At 32.7% G+C, this 11,077-nt stretch overlaps 1 long non-coding RNA gene across 1 annotated transcript; it reads left to right on the plus strand.

Moving 5' to 3' along the window:
• Nucleotides 1-4,445: 4,445 nt before the first annotated feature.
• On the plus strand, nt 4,446-6,859 carry LOC133797119 (uncharacterized). The gene is made up of 2 exons (XR_009875605.1): nt 4,446-5,169; nt 5,673-6,859. It is a non-coding gene; the product is annotated as an uncharacterized LOC133797119 (long non-coding RNA).
• Nucleotides 6,860-11,077: the final 4,218 nt, after the last annotated feature.

The following is an 11,077-nucleotide window of genomic DNA, read 5'->3' on the forward strand; positions in this document are numbered from 1 at the left end:
ACTATCCAAAATTGACCTGGTCAACTTTGATAATTCTAATTGATGATTAAATAAATTAATTGAGACTATCTAGATGATTTTATCCAAGGTACAATGGGGACCATGGGCCTATGAAATCAAGCTCCAATAAGTTATCATAAATCTAACAAATAAATTTACTAACTTATTAATTCCTCGTGACTCCACTATAGACTTGGAATTGCACTCTTGAATTCATAGAACGCTCTATAAAAAATATAGATACGCTATTAATTATCCATTGTTACAACCATAATTGTCACTCAATCTTCTATAGACGGTCTACAATGAGATAGGACTAAAATACCGTTTTACCCCTCATTGTATTTTATCCTTAAAACACTTAGTTCCTTGTAAATGATATTTCAGTAAACTAATTTAATTACTGAAATGAGATCTCTATCATTTAACACCTTGAACCAAACTAAAAGGAAACCATCGTTTCACTTCTTCATCAGAAGCTATAGATGTTCATATCTATGATTAACACTCCCACTCAATTATACTACCGAGTTCCCAAGATGTAAGTATGGGCTAGTCCGTAGGGTAAGCTGGTAACGAACAAGTCAAAGAACTCAAATAATACAATCAGTTAGAATACTAACCACTCAGAATTGAGATTGAATTGACCTATGGTTAACTATATGATATGACTAGAATAGATAATAACGGTATGTTTACTTATCTTATCAACTGTCAATATCGGTCCTGTCCGATGTAACAAATACATCCGATCTTATCTACTTTGCTAATGTTCTGGAAAGAACATAACACTGTAGTGTGTAAGTAGATCATATCGTAGATTGGCAAGTCAGTGTAAATCCGGTGCACTGACTAATCTTAGGACTAACTTATTTTTTAACATATAATCATATTAATATTCCACTGTGATTACGTCACTATAAATAAGATTAGCTATATGCTCGGGATTTAATAGAAGTTTATATTAAATAAATAATCATGAAAATAAAACATGTGAGCAAAGTGATTGACCAAGTCAAAAAATGATTTCTATTCTTTTATTGATAATAAAATGAGATAACAAAGAATTTGGGTTTTAATTAGGGCATAAAACCCCAACACCTACTACTGGGATTAGTTGGGATTGATCTTCCGGAGGCTAAATATTGGTGTGGGAACCTATGTTGATCATTATTATTGATGATGTCCCGTGTTTGGTTATGATTAGGTGACCGCTAAAGGACTAAAAGTTGATCGTTCTCACGGGTCGTTCTTTTAAGCTTTCTAGCTCGAATCTAAGGTAAGAAAACTGCACCCTGTGTATATGTGACATGCGTGATTATTATTAAGGCATGTCGATTGATAAATGTGGACATGGATTGCCTAATGAATGCTAGCAAATGTTGAATACTTGTATATGTACTAATCAGTCAGGGACACTGACCTAAAGAGTCAGAAATGGCATAACGTTGAGAACGCCAGGCCAAATGAAGATTAGATCTAATCGATATCAGCGTTGAATGACTCATATAGAGTATTAATGCTGGACCGACCCTAAGGTCGATGAACTTATAAGCGCTTGTCTGGTCTAAGACCAGTTATTCAGAGCCAAGGCATATGGCCCCGGTGAATGTTTGTCACATGGCTAGGGAACGCTGTTCTAGGGTTATGACTCTATGGTCATGAGGAGGGTTATGTTGGTGACTATTCACCATACACCCATCTTGTTCAAACTTATGAAAGGTTCACTTGTCAGTTAAGCTCGAGTGACCCTATCGTCACATGGCTAAAGGGGGTTGTACCCACTTTTGTGACTGTTGCTTCTGTCACCTACTTGTTGGGACTGATAGTCCTGGATGATTGTTACGATCTTTGTTGATATTATATCATACTTTGTTGTGTTTTCTTGCTAGGCCTTGGCTCATGGGTGCTATGTGGTGCAAGTAAAGGGAAAGAAAAGCTCACCCAGCCTTGAGTGGAGAGCTTAGGTTGTGATGTGTAAATATGCGGCCGCTTGACCACCACGGCCAAGGCGTTCTCAGAGGAACTAGGGGATTTACCCTATTTTGCCGCTTAGGTCGGCATGATTGTAAATTTGAAACAGTAATGACCATTTTGTACTGAGAACAACTTTTAAATGTTTTAATTAGCTCTGCAAAGCGGTTTGTAATGAAAATATCCATTTCCTCTTTATTAGTTTTTCACCTTAACCTGTTAATTACACTTAGAGCACGTTTTTTACCAAAGGACTCGGGTAGCGGGTCAAATTTCCGGTCCACCGTTCACCGTAACTGTTCTGGGGTAACCAGGGCGTTGCACCTGCCGTGCTGATCTGAAGCTTGAAATTCAAGAGGGAGGTTGCCCCTTGAATGAAACGAAAGAGAAGAAGACAAAAAAAAAGGGGTCGGTTTAGTAACTTAAATAAAAATAAATATAAACTTAAATAATTTTAATTTTTAATCATGTATAATAAAAGTATGGACTATTATAACTCACAGTGTTTTTTTAGCAAATAAACAACCATATTTTTGGAAAAAGATGGTATTTTTGAAAAAAAAATGGCATTTTTGCAAATCTGGGCTTTTCGGCCCAAAATCACAAATGGCCCAGCAAACCCGAAATTAAACCTGAACCCGAACCCGAGTGAATCCGAACTCGAAAAAACCTGAAAATTTCGGATCGGTTTCGGTACCATTTTTCTTAACCCGAAACCCGTAAAACTCAAACCCGATAAACCTGAAACCCTAAAATCAAACCCGTGTGCACCCCTATATGAGACTCCTTTGTATTAATTAGAAAAATTTATACGAAAAATATAAATATATAAATATAAAGTTGTCAAATTCTTCTTAATTGACGAAATTTTTGTAGCTGTCAATATTAATTATTAGTTGAAGTAAATATGTATTGCATTACCTAATATATAATACATTTATGTTGTGGAATATCAAATTAGGTTAAAATTATTTCAAATTCATAATCTATTTGTTGACGGCGGAAATTTGTAAACGAAATAAAAAGGGAGAAGCTGTCATGATATGGGTGAGGAAAGTATTTGGGAAATGATTCGATATCAAAAAATGAAAGATACACATGATTTATAATGGTTTGGCCAATCAATAATTGACTTACGTTCACTGTTCTTGTAGTTTTCCTCTCTAATGGAGTTTTTGGTGTACAGAGTTCTTCAAGAGAATAAAAAGAGAAAAAGAATCCCCTCACAACTTTGCCTTATCTCCTTTATTAATTTATAGAGGGGATGAGATATTAAATACCTCCTTAAAAGATTGACTAATGTAATTAACAGGTTTTATCAAATCAATAAGCATTGATCTTTTTGTCAAAAAAATAAAAATTACCTCCTTAAAAGGTGGAGAATAATCTGGTGACAATGAGTCTTATTTTATCATATTTTGCAATAAATGCGTAATTATGGGTAGTTTTCCAAGCGTGCCTTGTGGTAGTAATAGATCTTCATTTGGTCTTGTCTGTTGGTTGTTGCCGCATCAGCCTGAGTTGAATCTGCTCGTGTATAGCTCAGTTATCGTCTCTCTCAACTGGGCATATAATATATTACACCGCTGAGCTGAGGGGTTCTTTTACACATGACTTTTGTAGATTTTCCCATTCTAGAAGTCTCTAAGAGCACTCTTACCCGCTTCTCTATATTATTCTATAAAATACATCACTAATATTACATCAAACTTTTACATTTTATCATGTACATTACTTTCTCTATTTTTTTTTATCTATATCATTTAAATATAAAATAGTAAGAAAATAAGAGAGACATAGAGATATTATTAAAAAATGTTTGAAGGATGAACATTGTTATCTAAATATAGAGAGGCGAATAAATTTTAAGATAAAGTCCACATGAGCATCTAATGGCTGCAATTTACCTCTTTTCCTTTAAATTTTGAAGATATCTTTAGATTATATTATATTATCTATTAGATTATATTATCTTTATATTATCTTTAGATTATATTATCTTTAACTTTGTCCAAAATAATCTATCTCTGTTTTCTACCTTCCCTAGAACTCTTTCGGTATCAAGGAAATGTTTTTCGTGGTTTATCAAGCATAGTTAGCATAAAGCATAAAAAGATGAGAATGTAAAGTATAACTCATATGAATAAATGGTCACTAATTATAAAGTTTTATAGCTCTCTTTTGAATTTGAAATCATCCACCATTTAAAATAAAATTAAATGTGTAACTCCTATACATATTAAGGGAGTAAGTTGCAAATTTTGTACCCTTAACTTACTGGATTTGTAGCTCCTCTAAATATATTAGGGTGAATACTATTTTGACTCTTGTGATGTGTAAAAGTTACCGATCAGATAATTTATTTTGTTAAATAACAAATCGAACTTTGCGTTTAGCAAACTGGAATAAAATAGTATTTTAGGACTGATTTTGGTCCAACTACTTTTAAATAAGACTAAAATGCCCCTATATTTTTACTTAATGAATTATTTATACAATTAAAAATATATTTTAAAATAGAAAACAAATTAAATTAATTTTAAACTAAAAAAATAAATAATACATTACTTAATTAAAAAACATAAAAATTTAATTTAAAAAATAACATTACATATAAAATAAATAAATAAAAAACTAAAACTAAAACTAAATAACAAAATTAAAAAAAAAAATCATATATTTCTTCTTCGTTCCTTCTCCTCCATCTTGTTCCATTCTCCATTTCCAGGAACCTTGACTACTGACCCCAAGCATCGTTGCCCCAGTCGACCAAGCGCCAAAAGAGCCTGAAGCATTACCAACCCCGTTCTAGATTTGGGTCATCTGATTTGCGCCGTCGTCATACTAGATATGGGTCGTCTGCGTTGTCACTGAGCCCCCACACCCAGCCCCAACGTCTTTTCCTTCCACCCATCCATAGTCGTCCATGGAAGTCCATCCCGGATCTGAGAAGCAATTGATATTCAACACCTTCAACGGGGACGTCAGCTTGGTTGACGGTTTTTTTGGGCAAAAGTAAGGATGAGGATGACTTTGATTTTTTTTTTCCTTTTTCTTATATGGTAATCTCAGAATTTGTATGGGTTTTCTATTTTGGAAATGAAATTTTGGTGTTAAACTTTGATTTTGTGATATTTTAGTGATGGTAAAGTTTGCAAAGATGAAGATGACGTGGTTGTGATATGGATTACCCAGGTACTTTATGAACAGCCCATAAACTTGAAGAACCCATGAACTAAATAATGAGTATTAAAATTTTTATTATGTTTAATAGGTTTAATTTACCTTTTAAATTGAGAGTTTGAATTCTTTTGATGATAAAATACGAATTTTTAATTTTTTATGATGTATTAAAGTTTTAATAGTTTAGATTTGCTTATTAGTTTTAATTAAATTGTTTTTATTTATTTCAAATAAAATACATTAAATATTATAAAAAAATTAAATTAAAATTTAAATCCAAGGGCATTTTAGTTATATTATATTTTTTTAACAAAATTGGGATTAGAATAATATTATATTCCATTTTGCAAAATCCAATGTCCAAATTATTATTTAGCAAAACAGAAATTTGATTGATAATTTTGTCCAATACAAGATCTAAAATAGTATTTACTCAATAAATTTTAAAGAATTTTGTAACTGATATGTATCTCCTCTTTGATTTCGTAACTCCTAATGTTATCTCCAAAAATTAGAGATCAATAACGTGGCGATAAAGGTGACAAGTGGCAGTGCATGGTCAGTAAAAGACATATTAATAGTCAATAAATACATTGACTCCTCATAGTTGTGATAAAGTGACCCGGTAGACTGATGAAGAGTTTGGACTGCTTGAAAGATGTCATAACCAAGCCTAGTGCATCCTAGGAGATCCCAAGGGTGTGGTCCGAGGAGACCCCAAGGGGGTGGTCCTAGGAGAGCTAAGAAAAGTGCATCCTAGGAGATCCCAAGGGTGAGGTTCGAGGAGACCCCAAGGAGGTGGTCTTAGGAGAGCTAAGGAGAGTGCATCCTAGGAGATCCCAAGGGTATGGTCAGAGGAGACCCCAAGGGGGTGGTCCTAGGAGAGCTAAGGAGAGTGCATCCTAGGAGATCCCAAGGATGTGGTCTGAGGAGAGCCCAAGGGACTTTGGTCCGAGGAGAACCAAGAGAGTGGTCCTAGGAGACCCCAAGAGAGTGGTCTTAGGAGACCCCAAGGATATGGTCCGAGGAGAGACCAAGAATTTGGTCTTTACGCATATGTCCAACCAGTGCATGGTTGTCCAAATAAAGAAATGGCATGCTAGAGGAGAGTGTCATGTTAGAGGAGAGAAGTGCATGTCCAGCACTTGCATGTCCTACCAGCAAGTGTGTGTCCGACCAACATGTGTGTGATTGACCAGAGTGGAGGTGAGGTGGACCAACTAGCTAGAGGAGGACTAAGTCAAGATTCCCAGAAAACAACTTCAACAAGATACGCGGGAATCTCTCATTCTTCCCACAAATGGGGAGTTTTGTTACATTTTGAATGTTTTTTGTAATTTAAATGTAATAAATATAATAAAATATCCCGATTCTAGGGGATATCGGATGTATGACCCTAAGCCTATAAATAGAGGGCTTATGGGATTAGAGAGGGGCTTCTGCTGCTTCTTTCTAGACTTTTGGGTCTGAGTATTCTAGAGAGAGAAAATTTGGGTCTGAGTATTCTAGAGAGAGAAAGTGCTGGTATTTGAAATGATTCTTGTATTTATGCAATCTGTACTGAAGAAACTCAGTTGGCTCAGTCCATCTGATTTTGAGTACAGATCTATAATCACAACTCTAAATGGATTAGGCTATTACCGACTGATCGGGGCTGAACCACTATAAAAATCTTGTGTATTATTTACTTTTCTTGATAAAACTGTCTGTGTCGTTTAAATTCTCTTGAAGGTTTATCATTTTTGACGTTCTCACGTCGTTGGCTAAAAACCCAGTCAACATCTAACATCTTTGATTTGATTTATTTAATCAAAATATTATATTATTTCAAATAATATAACACCATCAACTTCAACTCTTGAAGTCACATAGTATAAATGGTTGAATTTAGGTCCTACTTATGATAATTTAAAATATTAAAACAATCCATTTCAATCAGTCATCAAGTGTGTTAATTAATTACATATAATATCTTATAGCAATACTCAACTAAAAAATGTGGACCTGCACACTATTATGTGAGATTAAACTCTTTTAAATAAGATCATACAAAATCAATAGGCTGTAGTTTTATCAAATAAATAAATAAATACAAATTAAATATAACTGTGATATATGTTAAGTTAAAAAAAATTGGGAATAGCTATAGTTTCTTTTTTCTCTACTTTTTCTTCTTTTTTTTTTAATTTTTAATTTTTAAAATGATCGAATTGTACAATACAAATTAAATATATATTAGAAATTATAATTTACATTAAGAGTAAGAGCCGTTCACTAATATTGTGAGGTTGTAATAGTACTATTTTATTTTTAACACAATTATGTTACTATTTACATGATGAGATTATTTAGGAAGTAGAACATAAGATATTAAGTAATTACACAGTATTTAATATATCTTAGCGAACGAGTGGAGTTATGAAGCTAAAAATAGTTTTTGGGTTAAACTTTGTTTGAATGATAAAATTAAAGTAAATTTGTGTTTGATGAAGTATTTATATGATGATTGGCTAATGTGATGTTTGTATCTTGATTCACCTCAGCCTATTTTTTGGTTAGTTACATTTCGTTAATAAAAAAACAGTTATTACTGTTAGTTTGTTATTTCATTTTGGAAACCACTCCTCTTATCTTTGTAATAACTGAGTCTATATATAGGATTTAGCTATTTCATTTAGTTAAAAGACAGAAGTTGAAAAGTTGAGAGTAGAGTGAGATTAAGATTCAGCGGGAAAATTCCTGTAACAAAGAGAGGGGTGAATAGGTTGTACTCTTCAAGTTCATTCATAGTGGAAAGACTAGGGAGAAACATGTTTGCCTTGGATGTGGGATCATTCTTATAATCCGAACGAAGTAAGAACTTTGTGCTCTTTTTTTTCCTCTTCATTTTTTGTGTTATATTATTTTATAATATAATGTAATATTATATTATTTTATAATATAATATTTAGATTAAATAAATATGACAAAGAATATCACATATTGTAACATATAAAAAAGAGTTATAATATTTAGATATATGTGAATATTCAATATGTAACATATTTAGTGTTACAAATTCAGTTAGAAATTTGTAACTTTCAAATATTGCCAATTATTGTATAGATTTGTTGTTATACAATATTGAGATGAATTTCCTAAAGTCATATGTGAAATGACTGTTAGAGATTTGATTTTAACCCCAATAATGTGTTTTGGGGGTTACAAAATCAATTGGGAGTGGATTGTAACCGTTTGGAAAAATAACACATTTTTGTGTGCTGAAATTGGTCAGTGGTTGCAGTTATGGATGTTGGTGGTCGTGACCTGGGGAACAGAGACTAGTGGCCGCGACCACTGATACTCCTGGCCGCGGCCACAGAGGCTGACTGACCAAAGTTTTCAGTTTTTTCTAACTTTTTTGAACGGCTCAAAAAACATAAATAGCTCTCCAATCTCAATTTTAATTCCATAAACATTCAATTAATCATTGGTAACAGTCATGAGGTTGGTGGAATTTGAAATTCAAAGAATGTCTCTAAACTCTATAAATAGGAGCATATTGCTCACTTGTATGACACTTTTTCTATCCATTAAAACACTTGGCTAAAAAACACCTAGAGGCTTGATAATTCCAGAAAGCAATTTCCAAATTTGTGAGAGATCTCTTAGTGTTTGAGATAGGGGAAATAAGCTTTTGGACAAATGTTTCAAACCTTGTTCAATTTGGTGATCCCCAACACTCTTTATTTTGGTAGTGTGAATGAGAGTTGCTTGTTATTTGATTCTTGTTCTTTTCTTTTATTCTATTGATTTTCATCTTCATATTATTCTTCTCTATTTACTTATATTTTTTGTTTAAAGTTGTAATTTTTTCTTTTCTTTTGTTACAAATACTTTTGCTTTATTTGTATCATTTTGTTTAGAGTTGTATTTTACCATTCTCTTCTTCTAACTCTTCTCTTATTTATTTGTATTTTTCAATTATATAATTGTAATACTATTTAATCAATCTTAAGTATATTTGTATTATTTTATCTAGAGTTGTAAATATTTTTACCATTTTCATTGATACAACATATATTTTCCTAACATTTTGTATTTCTTTGTTTAAGTTTCTGCATTAATTTTTTGTGTTTTGTAATTTTGTATTTTATATGTGTGTACTGGTTTTGGTTGATGTGTGTAGGTGTTTTAGCATTGAAGTGTTGAGTTCATACATATCCTCACAATTAGCTTGTAAAATTGTTGTACAACCATGTAAAGAAAATTTGGGTGCAACATCTGCATCGAGTCAAGTCAAGGCAAGTCAATTCTAGATTGCTTACTGCATAGATGGTGTGGAATTGTTTAGCTTAGTGAAGACAAATCTGGTGCTTTCCTGATTGTGTTGGTCTGGATTTTGGAGCCATATATGTAAGTCTTGGCGAGTTGTACAATTAATTTTTCCACTATATATATACATCATCATATCAATCATCACACCAATTTGTAGATAGCAATGTGTTCTCAAATCAAATTTTTGGTTGGTTGATTGGCCCCTAATAAACGTTTGGAAAAAAGAAAGTTTAAAGTATATACATCCAAATGTGACGGGGACAGAATCCAATCCAATAGCTGCAGGATCAACTAAGAAATCTGCCGTAGTGTGAACGGAACAATTTATTCTACGATGGCACCTTCACTATCAAGTGATTAAAGAAATATACTTATTTGTACATTGTATTCATGTGATTAAAAAAATGGAATATAATTATTTGGTATATTGCATTTACGTGAAATATAAATTTGTACTCTAAGTTATAAATAATGTTGGTGAAGTATTTTAAAATTATAGAATTGGGGGAATTTTTAAAAAATATGACTTTTATGCCTGCGCAAAAATATGGTGATTATATTTTTTCTAATTTGTATGAGAAAACTTATTAAAGAAAAAAATAAAGTATGAGAAACACAATTACTAGCTAACTAAATATGGGAGCTAAATTTAAAAACAAAATACATCAGCCAAACATGGGTACTATTGTAAATTAGCATTCCACTAGTCTCTCTCTCAAAACCCACGCACAAACCCTCTTTTCTCAAAACCCAGCCACCAAATCCCCTCCACCTCTGGCCGACGCAAACTCCTCCAGCTCCGACGCAAAATCCGTTCTATCTCCGACGCCATCTCAAGATTCGATCAACCACAACTCAACCGCGACATCCCCTCTAGCAAGAAAATTTGCGATCCTCTTCTCCATATATCAAATCAATTCCAGCCATGTTCGGCTGCAATATTGGCCATCCCCGACAACCTCCTTCTCCGACCAACTATTCTTACTCTTCTTTTCAATTTCCAAATCATATTTTTTTTCTAGGTCTAAATTTTTTTTTAGAACTAGAACTAACTTGTAAATTTTTTTAAGTTTAGGTAAACAATTGCTCATATTATTACAGATATACTTTCTTCTTCTTGAGTTACAGATCAAAACTCATTTTTTTTTCTTTGGATCTATTTTTTTTCTATAATCTGCAATAGGTAACTGGTTACCTTCATGTTCTGATATGTGTTTATATTTCTGGGTTCTTTATAGTAACTGATTACCTTCACGTTCTGGTATGTGTGTATATTTCTGGGTTTTTTTTTTCTATCTTTAGATCTGCAATAGGTAAATGGTTACCTTAACGTTCTAATATGTGTATATTTCTGGGTTCTTTATGGTAACCAATTACCTTCACGTTCTAGTATGAGTGTATATTTATGGGTTCTTTATGGTAACCGGTTACTTCCATGTTCTGATATGTGTGTATATTTCTAGGTTATAAGATCAAATCATATTTTTTTCCTTCAAATTTAATGTTTTTTTTTTCATATTTAATATAAGTAACTCGTCACTCATCGTATGATAAATGGTTACCCCTCTTATGGCAGAAGGTTACTCCTCTCAAGGTAACTGGT

This window comes from Humulus lupulus, chromosome 8, assembly GCF_963169125.1.
Source record: "Humulus lupulus chromosome 8, drHumLupu1.1, whole genome shotgun sequence".
Taxonomy (NCBI): domain Eukaryota; kingdom Viridiplantae; phylum Streptophyta; class Magnoliopsida; order Rosales; family Cannabaceae; genus Humulus; species Humulus lupulus.